At 49.1% G+C, this 18,086-nt stretch overlaps 1 non-coding gene across 1 annotated transcript; it reads right to left on the bottom strand.

Annotated features, from left to right (window-relative positions):
- Positions 1-12,282: 12,282 nt before the first annotated feature.
- Positions 12,283-12,356, bottom strand: TRNAH-GUG (transfer RNA histidin (anticodon GUG)). Its single transcript has one exon. It is a non-coding gene; the product is annotated as a tRNA-His (tRNA).
- Positions 12,357-18,086: the final 5,730 nt, after the last annotated feature.

The raw sequence follows: 18,086 nt of genomic DNA, 5'->3' as shown, positions 1-18,086 counted from the left end.
CCACCGCTGCTGAGGTCTCGCTCTTCCTTCTTCGTGCTGTCATCCTCCGGCATGGACCTCCTCGAGTTGTTATCAGTGACCGTGGTCGCCAGTTTACGGCAGACGTTGTGGAAGAGCTTCTGCGTCTTAGTTCATGCCATTTTCGCCACTAGACGCCGTACCACCCCCAGACTAATGGACTGGTTGAACGTACAAATCGGACACTCACGACCATGCTGGTCATGTATGTCGATTCCCGCCATAAGAACTGGGACGACGTGCTTCCCTTCATTACATACGCCTATAACACGTCGAGGCATGAAATAACTGGTTACAGCCCATTCTTCCTTCTTTATGCCCGTCCGCCTCGAAGCTCCCTCGACAGCATCTTACCTTTCTCTCTCGACACCGAACCTTCTATTGCCAACACTCTATGTCGCGCTGAAGAAGCCCGTCGGATTGCCCGGATACGCACCTTGGCATCACAGCATCGCTCTAAGCAGCGTTATGACCGCCGGCGCAAGGATGTCTCCTACCTGCCCGGTGACGTTGTATGGTTGTGGACGCCCCTACGCAAGCGTGGCTTATCAGAAAAGCTGCTATCCCACTACACAGGCCCGTTCATCGTTGTTGCTCGCCTCAATGACCTCAACTATGTCATCTCTCCCCAATCAACGCAAGGACGCCGCTCAAGGACAACCCAGGTCGTGCATGTCGCACGGCTGAAGCCATTCCACTCTCGGGACCCCGATTGATTGACTGGCCCAGAGGGCTTCGTCTGCGAACGGGGAAATGTCACGTGCTGCGCATGGGCTCTGAGGAATAAAGAAGACGTGCGGCGGCTGGGAGTAGAAGATAGTCAAGTATCCTGCCGCCGGCGCACCAGGCTCCTCTCGACCTGCCTTGTAAATATTATTTGTAAATAGAACCTGTAACAATATATATATATATATATATATATATATATATATATATATATATATATATATATACAAATCAACAGAGGGCTGAGGGGGCAGCCTTGGCGCACCAAACGTTGTACGCTTATAGGCGGCCCTAACATCTTATTTACAATTAACCTTGTACTGCAGTTACGGTACGCCATGGCAACTCCCTCACTAATTACAGACCCGACATTACTAGGGTCTAGAATACACAGTAAAAGTTGATGAGAGACACAGTAAAACGCTTTTTCGAGGTCGAGCTGGAGGACTGTGACACGGTCATACGTGGCATCACAGCACTCCAGCACGCACTTCGCTTTGTTGGACCGATGGAGCGCCCTTTTTTTGAAGGGATGTTTAATTCCTCAGGGCAGAAAGAATATGAAGTGAGAGATGAGTAAGATGCTTAAATAAATGAAAAATGTTGAGCTGATCTGATTAAATCAAGAAGTGAACAATGATATGGACCCTGTGTCCATGCATTATATGAATCCGGACTGTCCGGTGAAAGTCCCACAGACGCCAGGTGCCGAATTCTCGTCGGCTTCGGCGCCGGGAAGTCCCACAACAGGTGGTGGATATCCGCCTCTGTCTCTGTTCTTGCAGACTGGACACCCGGGGCGGGGATATAAATCTTTGAAATCCGGCCACTTGCGAGTCACAGTTGGTGTTAGGGAAACCCCGACCCGTATTCTCCGAAGCGCAACCTCCTCTGCACGGTTAAGACCACGGGGGAGGGTTACAGCACACGGAGGAATTAGAGCACATGTGCGGCGCCGGAGGTGTTCCTTTCTTGATAAAAGAAGGGTGGAGTCATCCAGAGTGAGGACTCGAGGGAAAGACGAGGTTGAGGTCGAAAGTCGGGTCGAAGAATCTGCGCGGCTTTGTGCGCTCAGAAGGTCACGCGGAACCCACTCAATACGGATTTGTTGTGGTTGCGTGCCGCTAGACGATGGACGTTTTGGCAGGTTTCTGGGGTGCGACTGACTCGTCGTAATAGGCGTGTGACGTGAAGGGCGTCGGTGCGAATGACAATGCGGGCCGTGGGTAGCATGGGAACGGCGGCCACAGAGCAAAGTGCCTCTTGAACCGTAAGCATATCTGCACAGAATGAGGTTCTGAGAGGTGAAACCTTGACGTTTTGTTCAGAGCAGGCTTGCAAGCACAGTAACCTGCTGTTGTTGTTTCGCAGGCCTGAATGCTTGCGTCAACGTACATAACGATGGAGCCATGCTGCAGATTGGCGTCTTGTTCTATAATTCGGTCGCGAAACGACGATGCCGCGCGGGTAGATGATGGCCGACGTAGATCAGTTGGCTTGTTGCCGCTTAGCTGCACAAAACGCCAGGGAGGAAGAACTGGCGGGGGCGGCTGTGGAATGGAGTGCGATGAAGCATACCTTCTGAGTGCACACGTGATGTGTGTAAGACTTGATTTAGGAGGCGAGCATACACACTCTCGCGATCTTGACAGAATACGGCTATGCCATCAGCATACGCCAGCAGTTTTACCTCAGTAGAATGCACTTTTAAACCTCGTATTGACGTTTGGTGAATACGGCTAAACAAAAAGGATCGACACATATAGCATACAAAAGGGGAGGAAGTGGATATCCTTGCCTTACAGGAGATTGCACTGGGACACTTTATGTTAGTGAATTATTTATTACGAGCTGGGTGCAGCAATCTCGATAGGCAATCATTACACCATCTAAAATTGTGCTGACAACGTTTGCATGCTTCAATATGCAGAAGAGGACCTCGTGTGACACCCTGTCGAAAGCTTTCGCCAAATCGAGTTGCAACATGGCAACTAGGCCGTCCACGTCGTCGCAGCATTCTAAAGCTACCTGAGTGTTCGTGAATATCGTTGGACCTTTCATGCCGCATGTTTTAAGTGCTTGATCACCGTTTGCACCCGCTTCGCGAGCACTTTCATAAACACTTTGTAATCGGTGTTCGTAATGCTGATAGGCCTGTATGAACCTACTGACAGCAGCTTGTCACGATCATCCGTCTTAGGAATCAAAACGATATGAGCAGGTCTTAAGGATGGTGGCACCCGCCTTGTTTTATACGCCCCATTGATAACGCGATGTAATACACATGCTAGTTGATGGGCGAAAACCTTGTAAAATGAGGCTCCCAAGCCATTTACTCCCGAGGACTTTCCTGCCGGCAATTCCCCGGTAGCGGCCTCGATTTCGCGAAAACTTATCTCTTCCTCAAGGCTGTCTCTGACGTCATCTGCTATCTTTGGCATATAAGTCACGAATTCTGTGATGAAAGTGTCACTTACACGAGTAACGTTGGTAAGCATCTCGCGATAATATTCCACAAACGCCTGCTCTATCTTTTTCTGCTTGCCCGTCACCTCGTTCTTATAGCGGATCTGTTTGATTTCATTTTTTGATGCATACCTTTTCTCGTCAGTAAGAGAGCGTTTATTCGGTGCTTCCCCAAGCCATAATCGTTCGCGTCGTGCGCGAATCATCGCTGCCTTATTTCTTTCATTGTATATCACCTCATGTTCACTTTTGGTTCTTCTTATTTCGTCTGCCACTTTTCCAGGCTCCAAACTCTGTGTGTTTAGCAAGCATTCTTGTTGGCGCTGAGGATCTCTTTAATTCTTCATCTAATTTCGACGCTTGATGCTTGCTCTTTCAATCGCTGCCATTTTTAGTTCATTTTTGTATTGCTTCCAGGCAACCGAATAATTTTCTGGCTCATCATTCACTAGCCGCCTTAGTTCTTCCTCAACTGCTTCAACAAAAGTTTGATCATTGAGCAATTTAGCATTCAACTTCCACAGGTTCCAGTTAAATCGTGGATGCTTTTGCTTATTGCCAAGGATTATTTAATTTATTTATTTATTGATACTGTGAGCCGTAAGGCCGTTACAGGGTGGACGCATACAACTCAGGAAGTACACACAGCCACAAGTAAAAAAATTTATACAACTATATGAAATCATCTTGCCAGCAGACAAAACCACAAGTGTTCCCGATAGGTTACGTGTTCATAACAATACGCTCGGTTTCAGACCACCGATGATCGGAACCGCAGGCAAAGAACATAATGAATGACAGCAATGGCAAATGGTTTTTATACGCTTAAATAAAGGGACAGATAAGTTTCAAACTGGTGTAGATTGTCTGCTTGCAAAATGTCCTGGTTGAAACTCACGAGGCTGTGATCAGAGAATGAAACAGGTATAACGTTGTAACTATTGTAAAGGGGAATTAGAGCTAGGGACACGTAAAATCTGCCAAGCCTGGCTTGACTACCTTGCTGGGTGTGAGTGAACTGCGGGCGCCCGGCGCCTAATATTGTGTGACCCACGTGCTCCAAGTCCTTGTCAACCACAAAGGAGCTAAGTAACTCGACGCTCCTATCACGTACATATGCCACTCTAGATCTATCCTCCGAAAAGCAAACGCAATGAATGTCTCCCAGCAGAATAAGATGCCTTTCATAAGGCAGATACTAATTAAGGTGTTCAATGAAAATACATATCTCACTGACATTTGTTCGGGGCATAGACACACACCAGACGCCACTTTTCTCCCACCAACGAAAAATCCCAGACGATGAGGCGACCGTTTTCGGACACAGTAATCATTTCCTCAATAATCCCCACTCTTTTGCGTATCAATACAGTACAGCCAGCAGATTTTCCTACTGCATGGCATACACAGACTTTATAAATCGTTGTGAAAGGTGACACCATATGATCAGTCTGCTCTTGGTTTTCCACCTTTGTTTCTTGTAGCGCAATTAGATCTAGCTCGTTTTCCATGCAAATGCGGCATAGCTGGTATTGCCGTCGCCTTGCAGCCAAGCCCGTAACATTAATTGTCCCTATGCGTAGCGAAGAATTTAAGATAGTTGCCACTTTGAATGAAGCATAAAGATACCAATGATGTCATTACAAACATGACTGACCCTGTTCTATCACTTCTAAGCTGAACCATTACAACTTGACACACCAAAACCGAGTCCAGTAAAGTCTTCAACCTCACATCGAATGTGTTGCTCGTAGTTTCAGTTGTTCCTTCCAATTGGAATCAGCAATTACCCGGCGCCTTCGACGGCAGCAAGTTTATATGCTAATAGGGCGTCACCGCCGAACTTTTATCCGGCGGGATTTTCGGTTTCGGGCGCAACGTAGTCCGACGCGCACCCGGCGTTTTTGGCGGGGGTTCATCGTTGTTCGGCACACTCGGTTGTCCATCGTGGGTAGCTAACTCATCATAAGTTCTCTTTACCACCATAACACTTGTGCCTGTGTCGCTGGCGTTCATTGCCTCAGCTTTATCCGTAGCATTTCTTCCATCGTGCGTGCTTAGAGAGGTTGCACCCGTAGTCGTGTTCGTAGCAGTGGGCTCCAGTTCAGAAGTAGTGCGAGACGGAGAATCACTGGCCGTTGCCTTGTGGTCGCCTCCGGAATTCTGTTCCGGAGGCTTCGCGTCCTCGCCGCTCTTCTCCTCTGCTCCTTTCGAAGATTCCTCTACTTCGGCTTCATCTGTCATTAGGTCGCTGACGTCTAATTCCCTCGTAGCTTTCTGTGTGACAGAAGCATACGTCTTCATGCACTGCGCTTCTCCGTGGCCGTATCGGTGGCATAGTGCGCAGCGTGGCACGCGGCAGTCGCGTCGAATGTGTCCGGTATTACGACAGCGCAAGCATAGCGTAGCCCTACCGGGCACACCAACAAGCTCCAGTTCACCTGCAACACGGATCTGATGTGGGAAGTCGTCCACTGTCACGCCCGTCACGATAAGAAACAGACATTCTATTATGCAAGCCCAAACATTCGTCGATAGAACGATCCCGTTTCGAGTTGTCGTACTTGTCACGAACGGCTCCCGGCTATAGATGTTAACCGTATCCACCGTAACTCTGCATCCCAAACGTTCCACATGCAGCGATAGCGTATTTATTCATAAACAGATAACTTTAACCGATGTTTATCTGCTATTTATTTATTTCTTCTGTTTAAAACTTAGCCGAAAACGGTGTGCACGATAATCGCTGCATAAGATCATTTTCTTTTGTTTAGCCCTTGCCCCCTTTCTCCTTTTCTCAACACGGCGACCTCTGGTTGCACTTTTTGGCCATACAGCGAAAACGTATAACAGCTAGCTTTTAGCGATGCCCGTCAGAGGATAACGAAATCTACTGCAGGAGGCACCGTGAGTACACGTCTTACGTTCTACGTTCTTTGCCTCAGGCAAGCAGCTTTCCACCGAAGCAACAGCGCTGTTCGCTGAAAATTATTCTGAGCGACGCGTAATTACTAGTCAATTCGAGCGTGAATTAGTTCACTATACCCTTCGCATCTGCCAGCAGAGCTAGCCGAGCTGCTGAAGAGCCTGCTCTCGCCCCATAGTTGAGCAGAACTCTCTTCCTTGGAACCTGAATAAATTTGATTTGAGTGCTTTCGCACGTAACGTTCATTTGCCTGCCTGCGTAAATTTTACTGACGAAGAACAATGAGCATATAGTCTCGCGTAAGGTTTGCTTGTATTGTACATAACTGAATGCATGCCCGCACGCACCTAGCCGAATGTATAGCGAAACAGTACAATAATTACTTACAAGCAAAACTGTACTTAGTGCCTATCTTCACTAAGTCTGATTCAGGAGGAGAAATTAGGCACCAGAGAAATAAATCTTGTATTTCAGGGTCCATTCCGTTGGGTAACCTGAAATAAATAGGTGTGCTCCTTTTTTGCTTTTTTTTCTCAAACGCAACTACCCGTTCGCACACTTATTATATTTACCAGTAATCCAGGTGTGTAATTTGATTATTGCCGATTCCTGCCTGTCAGTGACCACATAGCTCGCCCCCTTCTGCAACTTTCAGGATATGGCCGTCACCTATGCACTGCTGAGAATTGCGCTCTGCGCGTCAGAGTGGCCACAGCCGGCATAATGTGTGGCTCTGCACAAGACGAAGCGGCCGACAGAACAAGCTGCACCGTTTGGAACTTTCGCAACGACCACGGTGACACCGACTCAGACAACTCGAAGCACCGTGGCGAAAGGCGAGATGGAGACCAGGAACCCGTGAAGAGCGTGTGTCCTGACGACTTGGCACGTATCCAGCTCTGAACAGAATGCATTGAACGAGAGTCTGGCAAACTCAACTCATCCGTTGCGCTAACCCTGGACCGTGGGCAGCGAGAGTTCTTGGAACGTCTCTTGTTGTGCCCAGGGCAGCTTTGGTTGGTCGAGTACAGGCAACAACACCACTGGCAGAGGATCTGGAAGGGGTTGGGGCGGTAGCGACGGAAACGTCTCCAAAAGCGCCAAGTCGTGGGAAAGAAGTTCTAGATTCAGAGCAGAACCGGGATCTGTACAAGGCTATCGTTGAAGGGCAGGGAAAGGGCCAAGCAGTGGTGGGTGGCTTGGCGGCTCAGGTTAGGTCGGCAGGAGTGGCGAAAGTGAGCAAGGCTCCGGGCAAAGCAGTGGTTAGCATGACGGCTCGGGTAAGACCGGCTGTAGTGGTGGGAGTGGACAAGGCTCCGGGCAAAGCAGTGGGTGGCATGGCGGCTAGGGTCCGGTCGGCTGTAGTGGCGAAAGTGGGCAAGGCTCCGGGCAAAGGAGTGCGTGGCATGGCGGCTCGGGTCAGGTCGGCTGGAGTGGTGGGAGTGGACAAGGCTCCGGGCAAAGGAGTGCGTGGCATGGCGGCTCGGGTCAGGTCGGCTGGAGTGGTGGGAGTGGACAAGGCTCCGAGCAAAGCAGTGGGTGGCATGGTGGCTCGGGTCAGGTCGGCTGGAGTGGCGAAAGTGGGCAAGGCTCCGGACAAAGCAGTGGGTGGCATGGCGGCTCGGGTTAGGTCGGCTGTAGTGGTGGGAGTGGCCAAGGCTCCTGGCAAAGCAGTGGGTGGCACGGCGGCTCGGGTTGGGTAGGCAGGAGTGGCGAAAGTGGGCAAGGCTCCGGGCAAAGCAGTGATTGGCATGACGGCTCGGGTCAGATCGGCTGTTGTGGTGGGAGTGGACAAGGTTCCGGGCAAAGCAGTGGGTGGCATGGCGGCTCGGGTCAGGTCGGCTGGAGTGGCGAAAGTGGGCAAGGCTCCGGGCAAAGCAGTGGGTGGCATGGCGGCTCGGGTTAGGTCGGCTGTAGTGGTGGGAGTGGCCAAGGCTCCGGGCAAAGCAGTGCGTGGCATGGCGGCTCGGGTCAGATCGGCTGTAGTGGTGGGAGTGGACAAGGCTCCGGGCAAAGCAGTGCGTGGCATGGCGGCTCGGGTCTGATCGGCTGTAGTGGTTGGAGTGGACAAGGCTCCGGGCAAAGCAGTGGGTGGCATGGCGGCTCGGATCAGGTCGGCTGGAGTGGCGAAAGTGGACAAGGCTCCGGGCAAAGCAGTGGGTGGCATGGCGGCTCGGGTCAGGTCGGCAGGCGTGGCGAAAGTGGGCAAGTCTCCGGGCAAAGCAGTGCGTGGCATGGCGGCTGGGGTCAGGTTGGCTGGAGTGGTGGGAGTGGACAAGGCTCCGGGCAAAGCAGTGGTTGGCATGACGGCTCGGGTCATATCGGCTGTAGTGGTGGGAGTGGACAAGGCTCCGGGCAAAGCAGTGGGTGGCATGGCGGCTCGGGTCAGGTCGGCTGGAGTGGCGGAAGTGGGCAAGGATCCGGGCAAAGCAGTGGGCGCATGGGGTGGCCATGGTGACGGTTCGGGTGCAGGCAAAATGCAGGTATCTGGTTGGGGAGCCGGAAGTGGACAAGGAGGTGGCCAAGGCTCCGGCCAGGATGGAGGCTGGGGCTCTGGTCAAGGCAGCTGCCAAGGATCTGCCTCCGGCCAAGGTGGAGGATGGGGCTGTGGGCAAGGATCTGGCTCTGGACAAGGCGGCGGTTGGGGTACTGGACAAGGTCAAGACAGCGGCCAAGGATCTGGCTCCGGACAAGGCGGCGGTAGGTGTTCTGGACTAGGTCAAGGCAGCGCCCAAGGATCTGGCCCTGGACAAGGTGGCGGCTGCAGCTCTGGACATGGTCAAGGTAGAGGCTAAGGAGTGGCTCTGGACAAGGCGGCGGTTAGGGCTTTATGAATACTAGACATAATAGAACGCCCTTTGAGGCCGCATGTCTGTTGAGCGCCTACTACCACATTCATTACCCTTTGTAACCGCCTTGCTTGCACCATCATAAATATTTGGTAGTCCACGTTCGTGAGTGAAATCGGCCTGTTGGCTGCAACCTGGTTTAACTTTTCGCGGTCTTCTGTTTTTGGAATTAGGGCAGTGTGAGATATGCAAAGAGTAGGTGTTAGTGCTTTTAATTCATATGCATCATTAATGACCGCAGTTAGCGAGGGCGAAATGTCTAGCTGAAAGGCTTTATACAAAGCCGCACTTAAACCATCTGGTCCAGGCGACTTACCCGAGTTAAAGTTGTCTATTGCTTTTTGCACTTCACACTCGCTTATTGGTTCCGTTAATATCGGTTTCTGTTCATCACCTTGTCCTGGCATTGCTTTTAGAAACTTGTCTTTGAATGTGTCAATGTCTACGTCTTGTTTTGAGAAAAGCGACTGATATTATTCACCAAAAGCTTGCTTTACATGCCCTTCGTCATCTGCTATGACACCTCCCCATTCATTCTTATCAACCCGATTACTCTCAGCCCGGGCTTTTTTCATTCTCAATGCTAGTTTTGTTGGTGCTTCATTGAAAACCGCCTCTTCTGCTCTCGCACGCACCAGCGCACCGCGATAACGTTATTCTTTCATAACTTCAATGTTTCGCTTAATTTTCTTTAAGTTATCAGTCCACAGACCAGGAGCTTTACTCTTCTGCTCAATTAGTTTCCACAGCAGTTCTCTTAAATTATTTTCCTTACTTTTCCTCTTTTTTCATGCAGCAAGCCTTTTCAATTGCATTCATTTTAATTTGCTGCTTACATACTTCTCACTGCTCTCATAGGTTTTCTCTTGAATTAGGCATTCCTTTGCAAATTTCTTCTTTTAGGTTGTCATAAATGTCATTAAATTTCCACAAGTTCCAGTTAAACGCATTGTCCCGTTTTCCTGTGCCTAGCCTACACTGTAACAAACTGTGGTCTGAAAACGATACAGGTACAACCTCGTAAATGTTACATCTTTGAAGCAGGCCTATCGCCATATAAATATGATCTAGACGTGCGTGACTTGACCACTGAAAGTGCGTGAATTGCACATCTCGCTCGCTTTCTAAACAGTCCTCCCCATCATCAATATTTCATTTATCTACCAACGCGGACAGTATATCGGTCCTTCTGTCTTTGAGTAAGTTATCGCTTGTTTTGTCACGCGCCGGCAAGACAGTTGAAATCACCCATGACGATCAACTGCCTTTCGACAGTACAGTACTGTTAGATGCTTTCAAAAAAGGCTGCCTTCTCATCAACCTTGATAGGTGCGTTAATGCTGATTATTCCACACTCCACTTCCAAGTAGGCATAATCAAGCGCAATAAATCGTCCATGAGAACATGTCGCGTAAGCTTGAACGACCCGTCCCGGTAGCTTTTTACAGAAGAGCACACACCCAGCCGACGTTCCAACTGCACGATCAACTATCTCGTAATACTCCGAAGTGAAACGCTGTACCACGCACCCGGTCTATTCCTACCCGTCTACTTTAGTTTCTTGCACCGCCAACAGACAAAGGTCGTAGTCAGTTCTGAGTCGATATACTTTTCTCTGTTTTTTTTCCCCGCCATCCCCTTTACATTAAGTGTGGTTATTTTCAGGCAAAGTAGAGGATCAAATTTCGACAAAAGTAGACGAGACCGAGAGCATGGCGCTTACCTTTCACGTCCAGCGTATTGCTAGACGCTTTCTTTGAAGCCCGGGTCATCAGGTCGATCGCCGGGGCCTTGCCGCACAGGTGAGCTTGTGGCGACTCGCCTCTCAGCAGAAAAGTTCGGGCGCGGCTTGAAATCAGGCCTCCGGGCGTGAAAAGTTTTCGCTGGAGGCTCCTCTCCACTGGCTGCAGTCTCGTTGGCCTTTTCCTTGCGAGCCGGTTCATGACTTTTGACGGGCGCGCTAATTGCCACCAAGCGGCTGTCGCTGTCATCCATGTCCTCCTCACACACAGGTTGGGGCACCTCGGTTTTTGAAGCGCCTACAGATCCGCCGTCCTCTGCCATTTTGATTGCCGTAGATGCTGGCGGTTCAGGCTTCTCCCCTTGGTCACTGGGCGTCCCGGTGTCCTCCGCCGATGACGGTGAGGAAACCGTGGCTACTGCTGCCTTGTCCGTTAACTCTGCACCCTTAGAAACCTCCTCTGCTTCAGCGGCATCCATTTGCTTCTCCGCTTTTTCTTCGTCGACCGCAGCTACCGTTACCGATGCGTAGGTGCGAACGCAATTAGCGTCGCCATGACCGAAACGTGTGCATTTAGTGCAGCGAGGAATCTTGCAATCTCGCCACACGTGCCCAGTGCCGCGGCAGCGCAGGCATTGCATAGGCCTGCAAGGCACAACCACCATTGGCAGCTCTCCCGCAACACTCACCTGATGAGGGATGTCTTCAATTGTTACACCTGGCTTCATCTTCAGTAAAACAGTCCTTGTAGTCGAGGCTTTATCCGTCATACCTTGAACTTGCCACCGTTCATGTTTCACTGCTGTGACCTTTCCGAACGCTGCAAATGCCGTTCTTATTTCCTCGTCATCAACGCCAGGGAGCATCCAATGAAGCCGCACTTTGACATCCTGGCCCTCAGGGTCGATGATCATGCATCGCCCCCCTTTTACTTGCACTTCCCTCACGGCGAGCAGCCGCTTGGTCGCCTCAGCAGTTCTCAATGTCACCGCCCATAAGTGGTTAACCTTGTACGGTCCCAGAGCAACCACGTCAGGCAGGCTGCCGGTCTCGGCCAGGGCATCTCGGAAGTCCTGGACTTTGAAGGGCCGTAGTCGCACATCGCCATGAAGAAAAAGAGTATTTAACACCACGCGTCCGGTGGGCAAAGTTGGTAAAAGAACTTGGTAGTCGTTATTTGCAGCCGCAGCATTCCTGTTTCCGCGGCCGCCCTGAGCGGCTATCGCTGCTCCAACGGAGCCCATCCTACCTGCGTCCATCTCACTCGGTGGCCGGAAGTAGAATGCCGATTGCGGCACGGAAGCTGAATGTCAGCAGAAGAGAACTCGACATAAGAAGGGCAGCAAACTGCGAAAGATCACCGTTTATTTTTGAACTGGAGGAAGTGAGGATGGAAAAAACGGACAGAAGCACAGGACGCGAGCTCCCTCATTTTTCAAAAGATGGACAAGGCAGAGAAGAAGAAGAAAAGGACTGCCAAACATGAGCAGCAAACGATGCTAACCCCTGAAAATAGAAATAGGGAAGTCTTGAAAAGAATATAAAAACTGTATGCTCGCTTCCTGGAGGGATCGAACCTCCAACCTTTCGGTTCACACCCGAACGCGCTAGCCGATTGCGCTACGGAGGCTGAGCGTCGGTAGAGGAGAACTCGAATTAAGAAGTGCAGCAAACTGGGCAAGTTTGATGGTTTATTTTTGAACAGGAGAAAGTTTGGATGCAAAAAACGCCATACAAGCACAGGACTCGGGCTCCCTCATTTTTCAAAGATGGACAAGGCAGAGAAGAAGATGAAAAGAACTGCCAAATATCGGCAGCAAACGATGCTAACCCCTGAATGTAGATTGAGGGGAGGCTTGAAAAGAATACAAAAACGTTATGTTTGCCTAGGGGGGGGGGGGGGGGGGGGGGGGGGCTCGAGCCTCCAACCTTTCGGTTGTTAGGTTAGGTTAGCCGAACGCGCTAGCCGACTGCGCCGCGGACACTGAGTGTCAGCAGAGAACTCGACTTAAGACGTGCAGCAAACTGGGCAAGTTTGATGGTTTATTTTTGAGGGGGAGAAAGTGCGGATGCAAAAAACGCCAAACAAGCACAGGACGCGAGCTCCCTCATTTTTCAAAAATGGACAAGGCAGAAAAGAAGAAGAAAAGAACTGACAAACATAAGCAGCAAACGATGCTAACCCCAGAATATAAGAAAGAAGGAAGGCTTGAAAATAATACATAAACTGTATGCCCGCCTCCGGGAGGGCTCGAGCCTCCAACCTATCGGTTAGGAGCCGAACGCGCTAGCGGATTGCACCACGGAGGCATTTTTTCTTTACCGCCGGACTTCGACAGAGATCAACTGAAAAAATTTCACCAAAAACCACCACAAAGACGAGCACAATAGTAGCCTAAAACCTAAATTGGTTCGGCATTGTCAGGTTAAAATTTTCTGAGATGCGTCAAAGGTTCCAACTTTGACAACGACTCAGGAGCGTATGAATCTGTTTGTATTACCTCACAAAACTTGTGCATGCTTTCATGAAGATACATTCGAGCTGGCCTCGCGTCCGGGTCACAGTCGTACCCAGCCATTCGAGAGCGCCATATACTGTGAAGGCTCTTGAGCATAACAAGGTCTTCATGTAAGCCACCTTCGTTCTCTGTGAGCAGAAATCTGATTCATTTGGGGTGCAGCGGTAATTCTTTCTTTAAGGTCTTTTGCAGGACATCCTGGAAAAAAAACCCTCCCAACAATGAACAGAAACGTGATCTATGGTTTCCGGTCTTGGATATTAGGCAAAGTGATCCCCGCGGAAAAAAGAGCCCCTTAGCTTGTTGAAATGATCTCAAACTCAAAGTTCTTGTGTTCAGCTTGAAAAAAAAAAGTTTTTTTTTGTCTATGACGGCACATGCATATTTTTGACCCGTTTAAGGAAGTCACTGCCTGGGCCTCCAGAGTATAAGACTCTGTACATAGGTTTCGCGAAAACGGTTTCACATATTTTCTTAAACAATGTTTTCCTCTTAACTTTGCTTAAAAACTGTACTGAAAAACGGGCGACGAGAAAACGAACACTGAGGACAATTTCTCTAAAAAGCCCTGAAGTTCGCACCGTCGTTTGTTGTGTTGCGACAACAAACTCCGGCAAAGCACGCCCACCAGTTCACCAAACTTCCGGTAACTCAGCTAAAGTTCTTTGCAACATCGACCGTGTGACTTATACTGCTCTGATCGACAAAAAAAACAGCGACGTTGTCAGCGTATGCAAGCAACGGCACTTCCGCTGCCTGCACTTGGAAGCCATGAATTGAATCATTTTCGATTATTTTTAAACACAGTGCTTCAATATATATATATATATACAAATCAACAGAGGGCTGAGGGGGCAGCCTTGGCGCACCGAACGTTGTACGCTTATAGGCGGCACTAACATCTTATTTACAATTAACCTTGTACTGCAGTTACGGTACGCCATGGCAACTCCCTCACTAATTACAGACCCGAAATTACTAGGGTCTAGAATACACAGTAAAAGTTGATGAGAGACACAGTAAAACGCTTTTTCGAAGTCGAGCTGGAGGACTGTGACACGGTCATACGTGGCATCACAGCACTCCAGCACGCACTTCGCTTTGTTGGACCGATGGAGCGCCATTTTTTTGAAGGGATGTTTAATTCCTCAGGGCAGAAAGATAATGAAGTGAGAGATGAGTAAGATGCTTAAATAAATGAAAAATGTTGAGCTGATCTGATTAAATGAAGAAGTGAACAATGATATGGACCCTGTGTCCATGCAATATATGAATCCGGACTGTCCGGTGAAAGTCCCACAGACGCCAGGTGCCGAATTCTCGTCGGCTTCAGCGCCGGGAAGTCCCTCAACAGGTGGTGGATATCCGCCTCTGTCTCTGTTCTTGCAGACTGGACACCCGGGGCGGGGATATAAATCTTTGAAATCCGGCCACTTGCGAGGTTGGTGTTAGGGCAACCCCGACCCGTATTCTCCGAAGCGCTACCTCTTCTGCACGGTTAGGACCACGGGGGAGGGTTACCGCACACGGAGGAATTAGAGCACATGTGCGGCGCCGGAGGTGTTCCTTTCTTGTTAAAAGGAGGGTGGTGTCATCCAGAGTGAGGACTCGAGGCAAAGACGAGGTTGAGGTCGAAAGTCGGGTCGAAGAATCTGCGCGGCTTTGTGCGCTCAGGAGGTCACGCGGGACCCACTCAATACGGATTTGTTGCGGTTGCGTGCCGCTAGACGATGGACGTTTTGGCAGGTTTCTGGGGTGCGACTGACTCGTCGTAATAGGCGTGTGACGTGAAGGGCGTCGGTGCGAATGACAATGCGGGCCGTGGGTAGCATGGGAACGGCGGCCACAGAGCAAAGTGCCTCTTGAACCGTAAGCATATCTGCACAGAAGGAGGTTCTGAGAGGTGAAACCTTGACGTTTTGTTCAGAGCAGGCTTGCAAGCACAGTAACCTGCTGTAGTTGTTTCGCAGGCCTGAATGCTTGCGTCAACGTACATAACGATGGAGCCATGCTGCAGATTGGCGTCTTGCTCTATAATTCGGTCGCGAAACGACGATGCCGCGCGGGTAGATGATGGCCGACGTAGATCAGTTGGCTTGTTGCCGCTTAGCTGCACAAAACGCCAGGGAGGAAGAACTGGCGGGGGCGGCTGTAGAATGGAGTGCGATGAAGCATATGTTCTGAGTGCACACGTGATGTGTGTAAGACTTGATTTAGGAGGCGAGCATACACACTCTCGCGATCTTGACAGAATACGGCTATGCCATCAGCATACGCCAGCAGTTTTACCTCAGAAGAATGCACTTTTAAACCTCGTATTGACGTTTGGTGAATACGGCTAAACAAAAAGGATCGACACATATAGCATACAAAAGGGGAGGAAGTGGATATCCTTGCCTTACAGGAGATTGCACTGGGACACTTTATGTTAGTGAATTATTTATTACGAGCTGGGTGCAGCAATCTCGATAGGCAATCATTACACCATCTAAAATTGTGCTGACAACGTTTGCATGCTTCAATATGCAGAAGAGGACCTCGTGTGACACCCTGTCGAAAGCTTTCGCCAAATCGAGTTGCAACATGGCAACTAGGCCGTCCACGTCGTCGCAGCATTCTAAAGCTACCTGAGTGTTCGTGAATATCGTTGGACCTTTCATGCCGCATGTTTTAAGTGCTTGATCACCGTTTGCACCCGCTTCGCGAGCACTTTCATAAACACTTTGTAATCGGTGTTCGTAATGCTGATAGGCCTGTATGAACCTACTGACAGCAGCTTGTCACGATCATCCGTCTTAGGAATCAAAACGATATGAGCAGGTCTTAAGGATGGTGGCACCCGCCTTGTTTTATACGCCCCATTGATAACGCGATGTAATACACATGCTAGTTGATGGGCGAAAACCTTGTAAAATGAGGCTCCCAAGCCATTTACTCCCGAGGACTTTCCTGCCGGCAATTCCCCGGTAGCGGCCTCGATTTCGCGAAAACTTATCTCTTCCTCAAGGCTGTCTCTGACGTCATCTGCTATCTTTGGCATATAAGTCACGAATTCTGTGATGAAAGTGTCACTTACACGAGTAACGTTGGTAAGCATCTCGCGATAATATTCCACAAACGCCTGCTCTATCTTTTTCTGCTTGCCCGTCACCTCGTTCTTATAGCGGATCTGTTTGATTTCATTTTTTGATGCATACCTTTTCTCGTCAGTAAGAGAGCGTTTATTCGGTGCTTCCCCAAGCCATAATCGTTCGCGTCGTGCGCGAATCATCGCTGCCTTATTTCTTTCATTGTATATCACCTCATGTTCACTTTTGGTTCTTCTTATTTCGTCTGCCACTTTTCCAGGCTCCAAACTCTGTGTGTTTAGCAAGCATTCTTGTTGGCGCTGAGGATCTCTTTAATTCTTCATCTAATTTCGACGCTTGATGCTTGCTCTTTCAATCGCTGCCATTTTTACTTCATTTTTGTATTGCTTCCAGGCAACCGAATAATTTTCTGGCTCATCATTCACTAGCCGCCTTAGTTCTTCCTCAACTGCTTCAACAAAAGTTTGATCATTGAGCAATTTAGCGTTCAACTTCCACAGGTTCCAGTTAAATCGTGGATGCTTTTGCTTATTGCCAAGGTTTATTTAATTTATATATTTATTAATACTGTGAGCCGTAAGGCCGTTACAGGGTGCACGCATACAACTCAGGAAGTACACACAGCCACAAGTAAAAAAATTTATACAACTATATGAAATCATCTTGCCAGCAGACAAAACCACAAGTGTGCCAGATAGGTTGCGTGTTCATAACAATACGCTCGGTTTCAGACCACCGATGATCGGAACCGCAGGCAAAGAACATAATGAATGACAGCAATGGCAAATGGTTTTTATACGCTTAAATAAAGGGACAGATAAGTTTCAAACTGGTGTAGATTGTCTGCTTGCAAAATGTCCTGGTTGAAACTCACGAGGCTGTGATTAGAGAATGAAACAGGTATAACGTTGTAACTATTGTAAAGGGGAATTAGAGCTAGGGACACGTAAAATCTGCCAAGCCTGGCTTGACTACCTTGCTGGGTGTGAGTGAACTGCGGCCGCCCGCCGCTTATTATTGTGTGACCCACGTGCTCCAAGTCCTTGTCAACCACAAAGGAGCTAAGTAACTCGGCGCTCCTATCACGTACATATGCCACTCTAGATCTATCCTCCGAAAAGCAAACACAATGAATGTCTCCCAGCAGAATAAGATGCCTTTCATAAGGCAGATACTAATTAAGGTGTTCAAAGAAAATACATATCTCACTGACATTTGTTCGGGGCATAGACACACACCAGACGCCACTTTTCTCCCACCAACGAAAAATCCCAGACGATGAGGCGACCGTTTTCGGACACAGTAATCATTTCCTCAATAATCCCCACTCTTTTGCGTATGAATACAGTACAGCCAGCAGATTTTCCTACTGCATGGCGTACACAGACTTTATAAATCGTTGTGAAAGGCGACACCATATAATCAGTCTGCTCTTGGTTTTCCACCTTTGTTTCTTGTAGCGCAATTAGATCTAGCTCGTTTTCCATGCAAATGCGGCATAGCTGGTATTGCCGTCGCCTTGCAGCCAAGCCCGTAACATTAATTGTCCCTATGCGTAGCGAAGAATTTAAGATAGTTGCCACTTTGAATGAAGCATAAAGATACCAATGATGTCTTTACAAACATGACTGACCCTGTTCTATCACTTCTAAGCTGAACCATTACAACTTGACACACCAAAACCGAGTCCAGTAAAGTCTTCAACCTTACATCGAATGTGTTGCTCGTAGTTTCAGTTGTTCCTTCCAATTG

The sequence above is a fragment of the Amblyomma americanum genome, chromosome 1 (genome assembly GCF_052857255.1).
Source record: "Amblyomma americanum isolate KBUSLIRL-KWMA chromosome 1, ASM5285725v1, whole genome shotgun sequence".
NCBI classification, from domain to species: Eukaryota; Metazoa; Arthropoda; class Arachnida; order Ixodida; family Ixodidae; genus Amblyomma; species Amblyomma americanum.
This window is presented reverse-complemented; position numbering and strand designations above follow the sequence as displayed.